Source organism: Mauremys reevesii, linkage group 9 (assembly GCF_016161935.1).
Source record: "Mauremys reevesii isolate NIE-2019 linkage group 9, ASM1616193v1, whole genome shotgun sequence".
NCBI classification, from domain to species: Eukaryota; Metazoa; Chordata; order Testudines; family Geoemydidae; genus Mauremys; species Mauremys reevesii.
In genome coordinates this window covers 32944973-32960488 of record NC_052631.1, presented here as the reverse complement: position 1 = coordinate 32960488, position 15516 = coordinate 32944973, and the positions used below count along the sequence as shown (strand labels likewise).

Genomic DNA, 15516 nt, shown 5'->3' with positions numbered 1-15516 from the left:
TCCATTCCAAGAGTTTCCAGTGAGGTCTCAGGCCTCCAGGCATCACCTGTCTCTGAGCAGGAACTCTTGTCCCACTCCCTTCTGACCATGGGTTTTTAAGTCTGCACAACTCCCTGCCTTACACTGTGATATCCCCGCAAGCCAGTCTGCCTAAAGGCCAGTGCCTGTGCTGTGCTTTCTCCCAAAGGCTTACAAGTTACCACCCAACTCCTTCTAAGCAAGCACATTTAGTCTTAAAATAGAAGCATTACTGAGAAAACACATAAAAACCTTCAACAGACATGGCAGACACACTAAACATACCAGCATACACACATCAGTGTTATAGGGACCCAGCAGGCCAAAGTCCTTCCAACCCTTCAGCAGGATTTAGGCCCCCTTGGACAAAAGTTCATATCAATTTGTTGTATTAGAAAGAAGCCCCTGAGTCAGTTGAAACTCAGACTTTTTAAACCAAAATCCTGTTCTTTGTCTATTGGTCTCTGGAAATCCAACTTTGAACCACTATATGCAAATCACCCTGGAGGGGGGTACCTCTGTGCAGTTGTTTACAGTCTGTGCAATATCTGCCACACCAGGATATCTAAAAGATCACCAAAAGCTCTGGAATGGAGCCCAAGGTCAACAGATCCTCTGGTCCAATGGAACTTTCCACCATAAGGGTAAAGTTTGTCTATGCAGAAGAGACAGTTTTCTCAAGGGCTGATCCAAGAGTACGAAACAACCTCCCGCCCCTCATAACTAAGGATTATCACAATCCTCACCACCTTCCACTCCATGTGCAAGGCACACTTCTTTGGCTTGACTTCTCTAATATAAGCATATAGTAGTGTGTACATTATAAAATCCCAAAAAACTAAAATCAAACCCCTACCAAAACAAATGTCTGTACTGCACACATGATTCTCCCTGAGGGGACAGGATGAGATACAGAATGAACCTCAGATGTTAGTCACATTGCTTCATGCACTATTGGTAGGTTCTCAGATGATAAGGGGGAGATAAGAATCCATATCGAACAGAATCTGTTTAGCAGGCAAATTTCCTCCTTTGAAGCTCTATGAATAGACTGCTTGCTATCTCTGAGCAACTTCTGTGGGAACCAAGATCTTCAAAGCACAGTGGGGGGGGGGGGGATAAAAAAAAGAGAAAGTTGGCATTTAGCAGATATAATATTTAGTAATTAAATGTACTGGAAAGGAAGAAGATTTACTCTTGACAGCTTCATTTGTAGGCTCTGATGGACAGGAATAGCAGCAAATAAATAAATAAAGTCCTCTGGCCCCAAAGCACAAGTAGTCAGTGTGGGATAAATAAAGAAGCAACTAAAGCTCTCCCCTGTAAACTCAAGTTCTGAGAACCGCAGTGGAACGAGAATCTTTGTGCCTTATATTACAGCTGATTGCGTCTCAAAAAGTCTCTTTATAAGTTATTTGGGATTCTAAACTACAGTCTTTAGACAGACTATAAACAGCATCTTAATACCGGAGCAGAAAACTGCCTTTAATTGGCAAAATGGGTAAATCCAAACACAATGTCATCAAGAGCCTGCCCTGTATCCTCTCAATTTGTCTTCAGTGCTATTCTTTATACCACCCTGTTAACAAGTAGAGAATATTCGTTTGCTTTTAATTTTTCCCTGAACATGGTTTGGCTTGTTGGGGAGAGCCTGAAATGAAATCAAGTGGTGAATTGAAATGAACTTGCACTTGAAGACAATAGGAACTCTGTTTGAGTGGAAGATTTCTGCTGTACAATTTAATTCTAAAATACATTAGAACAAACATTAAGATCATATGCAACCTCTGCAGGGTTGCTGGACACCCTATCACACAAATCAATGGCCACTTTAATTCCTAAGAAAACATTTTTGCTTATCTTGGTAATTGAAATATTTTGTTTTGATCATCCGCTTAGTTTTTCTCCTTTCACTGCTTCATATAATTTCCTTTTATCTGCAAACCTAACGCCTGGTCTAGATTCATGCTTCCATGTACAGGGAGATTTAATCCCAGAGTAGGTCCCTGCTGTCCTTTGGGGCTCTGCTGCAGGGGCTGGGAAATGGAAGGTAGAGAGGGTGGGGAAAAGAGAAGGAAAAATCACTATCACTGGCTACCGATATTTGGAGCATCCCCTTGTCAGCCCAGCCTTGTCTCCTCCTGGGCACAAAACCTCCATTTTGGGGCTGTGCTTTCTATCTATGGGATCTTTCCTAGAAGAAGGCTGCTGCATCTTTGCGTTGCCATAATCTCCTCCAGGGGCTCTGAGAGACATTACAGATATTCATCTTCACATTCATGATGACCAAGTTATCCACAAGACCATTTATGTCAGAAATAGAGGTAACTTTTTCCCCTAAACTTGTGACAAATAGGAACCATAAGTATGGAACTCTTTTCTTGGTCTTCTTGCACATCAATACTCAATTGTAAGTATCATCCAGACTTTACTCTGATAGGCCATTTTCTTAGAAAAGGTACATTTTTACTTTTCCAATCTGCAGAAAGTTCATTTAGGCACCCACTCTAGAAAAACACATGCAACTGAACCCAATGGAACTACTCACATGTGTAAAGCTAGCACATGAATGGAGGAGGGTTGGGACCTTCGTTTCCAAGAATAGCTACATATTTTTCATATTTGTTCTCAAAAACCTTGGACAGGAAAACACTGATGTGAAAACATTTAAATTATATTTTTCACAATATCTTACTAATGCTAAAAACTCTGTCCAAAAAATTCACTCCTGACAAATATGGATGAAGTCAACTTCATTATCCCCACATTCAAACTACCACATGCTAATATTTTCTCTTTAGTTCTTCCTTAAGAAAAGGATACTGCCAGGTGAACATAATTTAAATTAAAAAAATGTTCTCATCTGTGTTGCTATTCACATCAGATTACTGAAATTGAAAATGTTGAAAATTCAATTTACTTCTCAGTAATTATGCTTTCCATTTAAATTTTGCATTTCTCTGTTTGGACAATGAAAACAGATGAGTCAGTTTCACTATGAGTCAGCTTCTAGTTAATGTCACGTTGTTTACATGCATTAACAGAATGCTACAATATTTAGGTTGCAAATATAGCAGAAAAATGTTTTTCATTCGTAAACATTGTTTCCTTTAGAATTTTTAAAATTCCTGGAAACATTTCTATTAGCCCTAGATTTGTACAGCAAAACTCTAAATTTGTAGCAAAGTTCAACCTGACATGGGCAAGTGCTACCTTGCTTTATTATTAAACATTTATATTGTCATAGTGCCTAGAAGCCAACCAGGTCAGGGCCCCACTGTGCCAGGTACTGTATAAAAACCCAGAGAAAATGACAGTCTTTGTCCCAAAGAATTTATGTTTTAAAAGTTAAGCCATATTAGATGATGACACAAGCAAATGAATCACGGAGAAGGCAGGACTGGGCATATGAACTAGATTGTGATATCTTTACTCTTTGAGCAGTGTCACTGAAGGGACAGCTTGAGTAGTAAAGCACTCAACATGTGTAAAGGTATCACAATTTGTCCCAGTGTGAATAATCCACTTAAATTCATGGAACTACATGCATGAAGGAGTTTAGCAGTTATGCACCCACAACTAAAGAAACAGCCCAGTTCCTATTCCAGCCAAAAGCTCTTAGAGAATCCCGCCCCTTACAGTAGTTTCCCACATTGGCAAATGAGAATGCTACTCCTCCAAATCAATTTTACTTAATTCTCAGTATGTGTTCCCATCTGGAGACCAACCTCCTTACATTTCTCAAGTTACAATTCTTGTCTCCAAGAGTGTAAGTTCTCTAGCAACAGGCTTAATATATTTAGAGCACAGAGCAAAATGTTTTGCCTGAAGAAAAAATAGCAATATTTAAAATTTAATTTCCTTTGTAAAGTCCCTGAATTGTTGACTGTCCTGTTCTAGAAAAGCTGGCTAAAACGTCTCCCAAATTTTAAATGGTGCTGAACGAAGGCCCTGAATAAAGTCACGGTTATATCATACACTAATAGATTACCTGCATTTTTACATGCTGTAAACATCCCTATTCAAATGCCAAAAGCAATTCCTTGGTTTATTTGACTGTCTTGTTTATTCAGATTATAAACTCTTAGCTTTTACTCTGTGTTTGTACAGTGGTATTCACATCCAGAGTGGTGTCTCCAAAAGCTACCGTGATACAATTATTAATAGTTACACAGATAGCACCTTGTAAAAACATACTCCATGAACCTATGCTCCAGTGAAGCCATCATAAAAATACTGTGTGGCCTAGTGTTTGTAGCACAGGACTGGGACCCAGGAGACCAGCGTTCAATTCCTGGCTCTGTTATGAGCTGCTGGGAGGCCCTGGGCAAGTCACGGCACCTTTCAGTGTTTCAGATTCTTGATGCATAAAATGGGAATAATGACACTGGCCTCCTTTGTAAAGAGCTTTGAGATCAATGGATGAAAAGTGCTATGTAAGAGCTAGATATTACTGGTTTCATAGTCAAACTACCTGTGTGAGCACTGGTCTTGTTCAGATTACTCATTTGTGAAAAAAGTCCTTTGACTACTCGTTTGCAAGCATTCAAACATCAGAATGTATCAGTGTTGATTTACTTTTTAATTTCTCACTCAAATGGTTTCCATAGCACAGTTTTTGTTTTGTTCCCTAATTGGTTTGTCAAGATACGTGGCCATAGAATAACACTGAATAGTACATGGTAGTTAAAGTAAAACAACAGCTCATCTGTTTTCAGTGACACTGGTTTTGCCTGAGTTACCTGATTAAGGTTCACTGAAAGAATACAACCCAGCAAAATCATTTGGATCATTAACTATACTGTGCCTACTCATATTTAATGGTTTGGTATCAAACAAAATTTTACTCTTAAGGATTTTGACAGTAACATGCTGTATGTAACTTTTGTTAAGAATTATACCTGGAATACTAGCTATTTTACACAACAAATTAACTGAGCAAGTATAGCACTGTAGAAATCATCTATCACATGTCCTCATGGACAAGGGAACAGCAAGAGCTCATAATAAACAAAATACTGTTAATAAATAAATAATCTACAAATTTTAATTAAATATGAAAGTAAAAAGTTCTACTGGGTCTTAACTGGTGCAAAGAAATGTGTAGCTGCTGTGTCTCCACACATGGAGGGTGAAGATTTCAGACTGTTTTGTGTTGGTGTATAAGTAAATCCTTTTTCTGGTTTCCAGATTTAGTGCCAATTGCATTAGTCAAAACATACAGGCAAATGAATGATAGTCATATGGGATGGATTTTCAGCAGCAGGCAGGCACATTATTTATTTAACAATGGGAGGGAGTGCATTACATTCCTCACCCTCATAGAACAGGCACTGAATTGGGTCCAATGCAGTGTTCAAAATTCCCACCATACAATCAATAACTTGGGATAGCCCCACCTGAGTTCACCCCTGTGACTCAGCTCACTTGTGAAGCCTCTCCACCTCTGCTGCATGGGGTGTGTAGAGGTTCCCAAGGGAGGACCTCAGCCCATGAAAACTTCTGGTGTCCCCTTCTGCCATAGACAGAAGGACCATCAGTGCAACCCCGGATTTTTACCTCTTGGAGCTGGTCCCTTTTATCCTTATCTGCACTGGGCACCAGCCGCAAGTTGTGACAAGCTAAACAGTCTTACTTTCCTAATATTAAACTTTGTAAGTATTATTGCTGTAAGCTAACTCTGCCTTCTTGACGCTGCAAGGAAGGGAAAAAACCAAACCAAACCACAACTCTTGCCAATTGTATCCAATGGAAAAATTCCTTCCTCACCCCAAAACAGGTGATTGGTCAGACACGCAGCATCATAAATAACACAACCCTGACACTACATTAAGGGTAGCTAGCAAGAGGCTTCTTGAAAAGACCAAGTAAGCTTAAATATGCAAATAGCAGGTGAGGATCCCCTGCTCCCAGCAGCATATGCTCTCTTGCTTCATACACATACATACTCTGAAAACCGGGGTGCGGTGTCCTTTCATAGCAGTCACTGGACGTTCTTCCCTGTTGACTGTGTGGGGAGGGGCATTTGTAAAAGCTGACCAAAAGCTAGCTCAGCTTTTACATTAGCCTTTTTCAGAATGTTTCTCTGCTTTTCATTTATAAATGGATGTTCTTTCTTTTTTGTTCTAGTTTCTCCTTTAGACCTTGTTGTCCCAGATCTGTACTTATTACCCATCTGGTCTAAAGAAGAAGAAACCCTGTGCTAACAAATATTGAATTTCAGGCGAACTGCATATGGAACTTTATCAAATGAATTCATCCAGAAATTGGTACTGTGGGGACATTAGTTGAGGTGGTTCATTCTGCTGGAACTTTGGGGAGTTATTTTGTATGCACCTGACAGAAAATGCTTCCTTTTTGTCATTTTACCTGAATCGCATGTGCTTAAGTTTTCTGAAAAGAACTGAATATTTTACTAGACTGCCTACATTCAAACCACATTAGAAAAAAAGGAAATACTTAGTCTCCCTACTAGTCCTATTCATATGAGGTTAACATTCAACTTAAGGCAGATGAAAATGGGTTACTGCGGCACTGATACTTCAAAGACCATTTACTAGTACCTGACACATCTTGCCCCTAATACCTAGTAAATTACTCATCTGTTAAATGGTTAAATTGCTAGCTCTATATTGTTGGAATTAGGAGAGGAGGAGGAGCACTTAGGAGAAAAGAGAAACATGACAAACTTATTAACATTCTTCTGCCCTGTGTGGAAGCTTTCAAGAGCTGCTATCTCCAAGGAAAAATGATACCTGGAAATAGTGCACTGCACTAGAAAGATAGTGTCACTGTTTGGAAATGTCTGTGTCCATGATAACTCAGAAGGGGACCAATTCTGGACATGCTAAAGTTATGGCAAAATTCCTATAGATGTCAATGGAAGCAGAATTGAGCCTATACTACAAGGAAAACAAAATCATCTCAAGTCTTTTTTCTAAGTGTCATCAGACATTCAAAGGAATTGTGAAACCAATCACAAGTCATTAGGGTCTCTCGGAAATGGCAGCACATACTCCCTTATGCTATCTCACTGCACGTCTCAAATGAAATGTATTCCCTTCAGTGAAAGAGAGACCACAAAAATGTAACCAACTGTCTAAAAGTAACTGTACCCGCAACTGTCAAATCTCCTTTTAAGGCACGTAGTCATTAGTTTCACATCTCCTTCATGTGAAACAAGCTCCATGACTTCACAAAAACCTTAGAGATTTTTCCAGCGGAGACAACTTATAGTGTTTCCAGGATGTTGCTTTCTGTCTTACCCCAGCGCTGCAGAATAATAAAAATAGTGCTATGGGTTGTAGGTTCTGCAGATTCTTCATTGCAGCAATATCAAAAGGATATTGCAAATTTTCACTTAAAAAACATTAAATATATTATTAAAAGGAAAACTTATTTAAAATATTTGTTTATTATTCAGATTATTGGATACTTTTGTGTACTATTATTTTATAATATGAGACGTTCAAGCTGCAATTCTTTCCTGAAATCATTCAAATCTTTATTGATTTTCATTTTACAGCAAAAAAGAACACCGTTGAAAGCATTTTTTCACACTAAGCCACCCAGGTATGTTCGGTGGAGCTATGGTCAACTGCTGAGCTAGCCACTGCAAAGTATTTAAACAGCGTTTATTTAGCATTCTTCTGATACTTAGACCAAACACGGAAGTACATTGGTTACAGATAAATCAGAGAACAACAGGTGCATTAGCAGGAGTTGATTTTCAAGCTCATGTACCTAAATACAGAACAACAATATTACCTTTCTCCAGTTTTAACAGAGAAACCTGTTCAGTAATCTACCGTTCTCAGTTTGAGCTATGTTCCCATTTCCTACAGGAAGAAATAACTCTATCTAAAATACTGCTCTTGGACCTCTAGTCGTCATCACACTGAAAAACTGTATAGAGAATTTTCCATTTGTTGAATTAAGTTCAGTCCAGAGCTGCATATATACGTTAGTGAATAAGGGAGGCAGAAATATAGTTAGATTCTGATTATTTAGTGATTAGCTTAGGCCAGTGGTTTTCAAAAAAAAATTTCACAGATCACTTGAAAATTGCTGAGGGTCTCAGTGGATCACTTAATGATCTTTCCAAATGTTGTTTTTACTGTTAGCTAACTATTGTAAAGCACTTTGGATAAAAGTGCTATATATATATATATATATATATATATATATATATATATATATATATATATATATATATATAACAAAAAAGTGTTTGTTATATATATAACAAACGCTTTTTTGTTCTACAAATAAAAGCACACAACTCATATTTTAATATCAGTAGTCTTACCTTTCTAATACAATGGATGTGCCCTGTCTCCCCCGACGCAGCAGGCCCTGAGCAGGGGCTGGGAAGGAGGGGGGTCTCTCCCCTGCCACAGCAGCCACAGAGGTGACGCTGGGAAGGAGGAGGGTCTCCCCCAACCGCAGCAGCCATCGAGCTGGGCTGGGAAGGAGTGCCGTCTCTCCCCGGCAGCCGCAGCTCTAGAGCTGGGGAAAGTTGCCTCTTTCTCTGGCCACCGCAGCCCTGCACATCCCAAATTCCCCCGACCCCTTCTTCTCACCCCACTGCCCCCTCCCGCTGTCCCTTCCCCAAGGCCACCACCTCAGCTTACATGTGCATCTTCTCCAGGGTTCAGGCACTTAATTAGTAGAGCCACACCTGCACAGCTCCACTAATTAGGTGGGTGGCCCTTCATTCTCTTGTGTGCGGCCACCCAGGTGCACACCTTAGAGGGAACTATCTGCAGACCACCTGAATGGAGTTCACGGCCTCTGGTGGGCCCCAGACCACAGTTTGAGAACCTCTGGCTTAGGCAATTAGGCCCCAATTCAGACAACACTCTAGCATTTGCTTAATTTTTAAGTATGTGCTTAAATCTTATTGAAGTCAATGCCAGAGGATTAACTTTTGTGGATATGAAAGGGGATATGAGAGGCTTAAGAGCCTAATACAGAACAGACCAAATAGTAATCAATTCTGGATAGCAGTTTTGCCTGGCAAGTGCCCTGACTGAAGACCCTTTTCCATGCCATTTCATCTTCTAAACATGTTGACCATGCTGTTTACAATTCCTGTTTGAAGTTCCTCGCCTCCATTTCTATCTTAGACCCTTTTAAATCCAATTTCTGCCTCGGCACTCCACTAGAACTCTAGCTAAAGTCTCTACTGACCTCTCCCTAGCTAAACCTCAGAACCAGTACTCCATCCTCATCCTCCTTGACCTGTCTTTGCCACAGTCAATCATGCTCTTCTTGAAATCTTGTCCTCCCTTGGCTTCCATGACTCTGTGCTCTCTTGGTTCTCCTCCTACCTTTCTCTTCAGCATGTCCTTTGAAGGATCCTCCTCCTCAAGACAATAAAGTGGTTGATACAGGACTCAATTAATTAAGAACTAAAGGAGGATAATGTGATTAATGCAAAACAACATGGATTTATGGAAAACAGATCTTGTCAGACTAACTTGATATTTTTGTTTGATAAGATTACAAGTTTGGTTGATAAAGGTAATAGTATTGACATAATATTTAGACTTCCATAAGGCATTAGACTTGGTACTGCACAACATTTTGATTAAAATCTAGAATGATAGAAAATTAACATGGCACACATTAGATGGATTAAAAACTGGCTAACTGATAGGTCTCAAAATGTAATTGTAAATGGGGAACTACCTTTCCATTGCGTGTTATACAGAAGGTCAAATTAAATTATCACAATGGTCCCTTTTGGTCTTGGAATCTATGAATTTTCCCTCCAGCTTTCCATGGGAGTTCCATGAGACTCTGTTCTTGGTCCCCTTCTCTTCTCCCTCTACACCTTATCTCTGGGTAATCTCATTCACAAACACAAATTCAACTCTCTATGCTGATGACTCACAGATCTCACTCTCTACTCCAGACCTGTCTTCTTCTGTCCAAGTTGAAATCGCAGCCTCTCTCTCTGACATTTAATGGACGTCTAGTGCCAGTTCAAGCTAAACATGGCTAAAACAGAGCTCCTTATCCTATCCCCCAAACCCTCCCCACTGACTCCTTTTTTGAACACTTTGGACAACACCACTGCCTGCCTGTCACTCAGGCCTGTAACTGGGGGTCATCTTCGACTCAGACTTTTTCTCTTGCTCCTCACATCCAGCCTATGTAAAAATCTTGCTGATTCTTTCTACATTACATCTCTTAGATACTGCTTTTCTTACCCAGCCACACAGCTAAAACTCTCATCCAGGCTCTCATCATCCTGCTCTTGATTACTGCAATATTCTTTTCTCTGGCCTTGCCAAATGCAATCTTGCCCCACTTGGCTATCAAGCTGTTGATGTTCTCCTCCAATGTTCTCCTCCAGCCAATGATGGCTGCCTCCTTTACTCACTTGTTAAATTTTCAAATAAATCTCACGCTGCCCCGCATGCATAGGAGGAGCCCCCCATAAACATCAGCAAAGCTACCTCATTTATACACCTTCAGATCCCTCCTTCCAAAGCTCTCCTTTGCTGTGATGCCTACATAATACTTGACAACAGTTAGGCTGCTGATGTCCAGTGACCACCTTCCATCATGCTGACCAATACAGCCTCATTGCTTAATTGTACTCGCCCATCTGTCTGTATCCATCAGTTGTCTCTTGTCTTAGACTAAGCCTGTTAGGGCAGGGACCATCCTTATATTCTCTGTTTGTACAACACCTAGCACAATGGGGTCCATGACTAGGGCTCCTAGGCACTACTGTAATACTACTATTAATAAAAATAATAATCCTTGTCCCTAGGAACTCAAGCCACATTTGGTACTGACTTGGCTGGTGCCAGTCAACACATCTGACATGACTTTAGCCCAGCCTGCAGGATCTCTATTCAGTTGCACAAGCTAGCATTGCCCACCTCGTTTGGTCAACAGTCAGTTTTGCTTTCTTCTGTACACAGATACTGATTCAAGCAAGCAAACTATATGATTGCATTTAACTGGCTGATTCCAGAACATATGTGCATTAATCCCAGAGAAATTCATGTGAAATTATGTTGAAACTTACATTTATTGACAACTGTTTGTATTATTCTGAATATTATGAGAAAAGTTCTCCAATTCACATTTAACATTGATTTTATTTAAAATCCTTATAGAAAAGTGACATACTATCCATTAAATATTGCTGAGTTTAGAAGCCTTTTGCTTTTCTTTTTTCCTTTTGGCTACTTTAATTGAAACATCACCCGTGCATTGCTCAGAAAAAGTTATGTTGGCACCATAAGAATGGCCATACTGGGTCAGACTAAAGGTCCATCTATCCCAGTATCTTGTCTTCTGACAGTGGCCAATGTCAGGTGCTCCAGCGGGAATGACCAGAACAGGTAATCATCAAGTGATCCATCCCCTGTCACCCATTCCCAGCTTCTGGCAAACAGAGGGACACCATCCCTGCCCGTCCTGATTAATAGCCAACTTATAGAAATGATATAAATTTCTCCTTTATGGCACTGCCTCTTCTGGATTTTCAAACAGAACTGGCACAACCTAAAGCAACTAGTTAAATCTAAAGATCTCTGTTTTGCTAATGTTAGTAAAGATAAAAGGAAAGAATAAACCTTTAGTTTTCAAAGCATGAAAAGCACAGTTCTAAAATGGAGGATTATAAGAAAAGAGCAAGGACGGCAAAAAGAAAGTTATCTTTTATCTTCTCTAGGGACAACTATAACTAACACAGCTGCAACCATATGTAGCCCAAGTCATCTATCATAACAACATTCCCACAGTGTAAATCAGGACACCACTGTTCTAATTTGAACTCCAGTCTGTCTCATCCTGCAGCAAGCTCCGAGACTTCCTTTCCTAACCATGGAAGTTAATCTTTCTGCTGTTGGTCACTGCCATTGCAAAGGATGGCCAACTTATTTTCATAATTTCCCCTAACCCTGAAGTGAACTCTGTAAGGGCTTGTTGACTAAATTCAGCAATGGGTACCTGCAACTGATCAACCCAGTCCTTCTTGTCGGAAAGAGTGCACATTTAAGGGACTTTGGGGGAATAAAAACTATAAATATAGCCAAAGCTGCACTTGCTTCTTTTTCTTGATATACCTCATCTTCATATAAAGATGTATCAATGCCATTTAAGTTTACACTATGGCCTTCAACAACCGAATATGGCAATTCATTAGAAGGGCCTGATTCTGCAATTCCTAGCCAACCAAAACTCCCATATGGGATTAATTTATCCTATAAAGTCATATTATAGTGTACATTTAATGGGGATCTATGCATCTGTATGAAAAAAACACGGAAAGAAAAGATGTAAGGATACGTAGAAAGGTAGGACTGAAAATAACTTGACAATCAATTTTGTTGGGAAAAGAGCTATATCACATCCACCTATTCTCTGTCATGCATTCCTCTAGAAGAAATTCAAATAAAAGAAAAATTCTACCTGTTCTTTTGACCACTTCCCAAATTGACATCAGTGTAACTTCAGAACTAGGCCTTAGATAGCAGTAACTCTATGGAGTGCATTGCCAAATATGATCTTTGAACCTACTTGGCTTCAAATGGATGTTTGGCCTATCTAGGGACAGCAGGGTTACATCGGGAATAAAACAGCCCTTATCAGTCACTGAAGTCCACTCTCCCACAGGAGCACAGATACAAGTGCTTTGGCCTTTAACAGATATACCTTAGAGCAGAGAATAATACAGGTTGTGTAAGATGCTGTGTCTCCAGGCAAAATGTATCTTTTCTATGAAAAAGTAGGCATTCCTCAGCACAGTATTCTAAATAAGGTCTCAATATAATAGCTTATAAAGTAATGGCATCATATTGTTATAATACAATATACATCTGATAATGAATTCCAGAAGTCTGATGGTCTAGAATATTTTTTATAAGGTAACCTGAATCGTCTCATGGGCAAAAAAGTTTCACAACTGTTTAACAAAGAAATTCATTGTTCTTAAGAGTTTATCACTAACATACTTTTGTAAATTTCACACACATTTCAATAAATTTAAATTTTAGGAACATAGGAATTGTTTTACCATATCACAACAGGGGTCCAACCAGTGCATAATACTGTCTCCAACACTTATCAGTGCCAGCTACTTAAGTGGGAGATTTAAGAAACCATATAATTAGGGTATGATCCTAAGCCAGTCAATGTCAAAGGCAAAAATTCTATTGATTTGTAAGGTGAAGGATCAGGGACCTATAGAATAACCCACCAGAGGAAGAGCCTTCCTTCCCCAGGCAGCTGAGGCCAAATTTTCAAACCAGCTCAGTTTCCATTTAGATGCCTGAATAAGGACCAGATTTTTGAAAGTGCACAGCAGCTTCCACTGTGTCAATTACAACTGCATTTTCAAAAGACTCCCCACCTAAAACATGTGCTGAGCTCTTATGAAAACCTGCCCACTTATTTTGGTACCAAAACTGAGCTGTTCTGAATTTGGTCACTAATGGTTGGTTAACAGTCTGAACAAGAGGGTTTATATCCCCTTTAAATTCTGTAGCTAACCCTATCTACGTTTAGTGAGTAAAATCTTTTCACTTCCAGGACCCTGGTTCTATCATATTAAGAGACACAATTGTCCATTAAGTCAAAGGATTACAACTCTGGTTGAGACCTTCATAATGAACTGTTTCCTACCAAAATTACTATGCTTTCATTTAAATTATTTTAAGTGGAAAATAATACGTTTTAATTACGTATGAACATCAATAGAAGGTATATTAACAGACAGAAAATATCATTTTTGCTAACCTCAAAATCTTTTGTATTCATTTAAAGCTAAAATAATATAGATCTGCAGTGGAAGAGAACATATGCTAATGAAAATGAGTTCCTTTTTTCCATCGCTTATTTTCATTCTTCCCTCTTTCTCCCCCATTTGGTCTGATCTCTTCTGTCAAAACAAGAAGGGCAGAAACTAAGCAGAGGATTCCATAATTAGACAGAAAAACCACAAACAACCTAAAAGTTAAAGTCTTCAAGGCAAAATATCAAACCAGATAGGGTAAATGAATCTATGTATACGCAGGAATTATATTTAAAAGAAAATGTCCTCTTTCTTTGAGTACCTCACTAAAAAGACACCTGTATCAGCTTCACCTCAGCATAAAAGATTCTCACTGAAGTAACCCCTCGTCATTTACTTTTCCAAGGAGAAAGTAGTTTTCATGAGAGAGCAGTTTTCATATAGGAACTATTTAGGAATTTATTATTGCAAACAGTCTAGGCGGGCCACTCCAATTTAGATTTATGAATGTTTTGTCAGTAAAAATGTAGAATGTTTTTGACATAAGCCATAACAATTCAATACAACTGCAGCTCTTCTCACACCAAAGAAAGACAATTAAAAATATATTAATACTTATGATGGAGTAAAGGCAAATATAATTCACTTTTTTTCCCACAAAGTAGGATATAATTAGCAAGGTCAGCTGAACTGGTGATTTACAATATGTCCTTTTTGTGTATGCCATTGTTTTGGGCCATGAATTGAATTCACATGCCATGTTGTATTACTTGCCATAACCTTAGCTTTAATATCTAAGGTTATAACATTCACAATATTAGATACACAAATAGGATAGAATAATATTGCATATTGATATAACACATTTCCAATGTTACACATTTTGCAAATGTTCTATCAAAGAAATATAAGCAGGAGCTGTTCAAACAGCACAGAGTAACCCAACACAAAAGTTTAAAGTGGGTTGTGATGAATAATAGATCCAGCTGAAACTGCAGGGAAAATTTATAAAAGCACAAATTAATTAACTGAAAGGAAAGTTGGCTATGACACCAAGGTTAACTATCCTTCCCTTGCAAAAAACGTATCATGGGATTTTTAAAGGAGCACAAATGCTCAATTACAAAGACTCATTCATAATACAGCATCTCCAGAGGCAATATCCCCCAACACCATGCTGAGGCACTGGTTCTGCATTAGGAAGAGTGTCACCTACTGAATCACCACCACAATGTCCTGCTTGAAATAGGCGTAAATAGGAATTTACAATCTTATTGATTTTTTTCCTTTTTGTTATTGTTGCTTTGGAATGGGACGGAGTGTACAGCCTAGTGGGGACAAGGCTTGGATTCACATCCCTGGATGAACACCCACCTCTAGGGGCTTGGATCTGAGCTAGATGAGAAGAGGTACATATTTTCTGGTTCTAATGATTGTTATGCAATTGAAATCTTTTAAGAAAAGTTTATAAGAGTTCACCAGCACTGAATTCAAACAGAGTCACTAACCCTCATTTAGTCTTTAACCTAAATCCTAATCTTCCCTGGCTCCTGCATCCTTGATTGACTTCTGCTTCCCATGACTTCCGGGTTTTCCATACCAATACTCACAAGGCCCAACCTTTTTAGTATGTGAGCTCACACACAGCCCCATGTTAAAATGATCATGTGATATTGTTGATAATGTGATTTGTTTATAATATATTTTATGCATATCATAGCTCAAAAGTGACCATATAA

General features: G+C 39.0%; 1 protein-coding gene across 8 annotated transcripts in view; it reads right to left on the bottom strand.

Moving 5' to 3' along the window:
- PID1 (phosphotyrosine interaction domain containing 1) overlaps positions 1 to 15516 on the bottom strand; it is a 179357-nt gene that overhangs the window by 22990 nt on the left and 140851 nt on the right. The window contains exon 1 of one of the 8 annotated variants that reach the window (XM_039489104.1): positions 12565 to 12580. The exons of the other annotated variants lie outside the window; for them this stretch is intronic. The gene's annotated coding sequence lies outside the window, so the exon portion shown is untranslated. Of the gene's footprint in view, positions 1 to 12564; positions 12581 to 15516 lie in introns of those variants that run through there. 8 annotated transcript variants of the gene reach the window in all.